Below are 2,351 nucleotides of genomic sequence, written 5' to 3' on the forward strand. Positions count from 1 at the left end.
ACATATTCCCCTTGCATGAAAAATAAACAAGAATTAATAGACCCGAACTGAAGCAACATTCAACGATGCAACGGAACTTACGTTTGAAGAACCTAAAGATAGCCCTTTCTTTTTCTTACACACACTCAGTCACTGCTAGGGAATAAGGATTCAACATAGCAGTCTGTATCAAGGAACCAAAATACTTTGCCTCAAGTGCAACAATGAATGCCCGCAGCGATTCCTAAAGTCTACCATCAACGCTTACATCCGTAGAGCACTCACACATTACCCATTATGGGTAAGTACAGGCGCCAAATAAGAAAAACTTACATAAGAATATGTCAGCAATGGCTACAGTAACATCAAAGTAGATAACCAAATGAAACACTCCGTGGACAAACGATACCTCCAACAAAAATCTTCATAGGCCAACTAAGATTTAAAGCTGTAATACAAGAAATTCACGTCAACAGACTTTAGAGCGGAGGAAAGAATACAATAACGAATTCAATAATTTTCAAGAACTTGAAAAAGAAATCCAAACCAGATAATATCTCTCATTATTTATCATAACACACAAAAAAAAAACCCTCACTGCTCATAATCAGTAACCAGCCAATCAAGACGCCAAAAAAAAAAAAAACTCTACAGGAGATTCATATCATACATTTACGTAAATACATACAACTTTGAAGAGAGTGGGCCTCAATACTACATAAGGATAATACGTACTACCCTTTCGAGATGCCTAACCTGCGATTTACAAACCGAGTCATTATATAAGGCCTGACATAAGAATCCACAAACTCGCCAACACCTGAATAGTTCAACGGGAATATTAGATTATGAGAAAGATCTACACCACCTGGCGCTATTGAAAGCATTATTCATGGCAGGCATGACACCGTCAATAAATGAGTAGGGAAAAAAACCATCAGACCCTGCCGACGCAAAGAAGCAGAGTTCTTTTTCAGGGCAGGGGTTGTCAAAAATCAAATATGCGTCTATTTTTTGCATCATAATAGATTACACATCCTAATTAGAAAAACAACTGTTTACTAGGACTTGCTGTAGGCGCTGAAGCTCTTGATGGAATAGGGGCCATGTAGAACAGTGAGTGAATGCTCTGTTGATGTATGAGTGGACGACACTTCTTTTATAAGAGGTGGGACATTCTCCTTTAGATATTCAGGCATCTTCTTTTATTTGTTTCTTTACGTTGTGACAACCTCTGCCCTGAGAAATGCCCCCAATCCTTCTGCATCATAGATCTTTTATGAATACCGCATACCGTACTGGTGAAAGATACTTGAAGGAAATAGTTGAACGTGGAACCCGTCCCATAGACCCTGAGAACAAGTTGGAGCTCCGCATTTTCTATAAAAACTTCAAAACCTCTAACCTCATCTTAAAAAAAATAACCCTCTCCGTGCCCAAAACCCCCTCAAAAAAGTAAAGGCACACTAGCCCGCCATTGTCCAAGGCACCATGCTTTCGCGGGGCTTCTTTTCGCAGGTGTTCTCTTGGGACTTCGTGGTGTCCTCAAAGGTTTCCTTTCGCAGGTTTTTCTTTGGGCCGAATGGCGTTCTCAAGGGTTGACTCTGCCACAGGTGAAGTCGTGTGATTGTGGCCCTGGGAGATGATTAGACAATGTCCCCAAGTGGAGCGCCTGCTTGTACTCCGAGGTAGCGTGGCCCAGGAAAGAGACACTTAGTTTTATTCAGGCAGCGAGACTGGTCTCGGTGCGGGTCGCTCAACAAAAAGTAAGTACCACCTGTTTCCTCACATCTCCACATTGCTCGGAAACATTCTCACAGTTTGCACAATAAAGTAGAGCCAACTCAACCAGTGTTTTTGTAAGCCTCATGCCCTCTCGTGCTACAAGCTACCACGAGAGTCGGTATAGTACCGTTGAGAGAGGAGCGTTAGCGGAAGTCTATGGTCTCACAGTAAGGTAGCCAGGGAAACTCGAAAACTGAAGAGGGCCATGTCATGTGGGACCAGCGAACGATCCGGAAGAAACAAGATGAACACCCTGATTGGGGTCAAATTAAAGAGTATCTAAAGGGGGTTACGACAGTAGAGCCAAAGATTCCAGGCCTAAGAGTACCAATCAAAGAGTTTCGGCTCCCTCCGGACGGACTCTTATACCACTCGCACAGAAACGCATACCAGTTGGATGAACTCCGCCTGGTATGCCCTGAGGGAGCAAAGACAGCAGCATTACGTATTGCCCATTACCTTCCTATGGCAGGTCATGGTGGAGTCCAAGTCAATCTGGACTTGCTGCAAAAGTCCGCCTTTTGGCCTAAGATGTCAGGCGATGTAAAGGCATTTGTAAAGAATTGCAAAGTTTGCATCACATGCAA

This window comes from Oratosquilla oratoria, unplaced genomic scaffold (genome assembly GCF_046742065.1).
Source record: "Oratosquilla oratoria isolate Oo_2021 unplaced genomic scaffold, ASM4674206v1 SCAFFOLD48, whole genome shotgun sequence".
NCBI classification, from domain to species: domain Eukaryota; kingdom Metazoa; phylum Arthropoda; class Malacostraca; order Stomatopoda; family Squillidae; genus Oratosquilla; species Oratosquilla oratoria.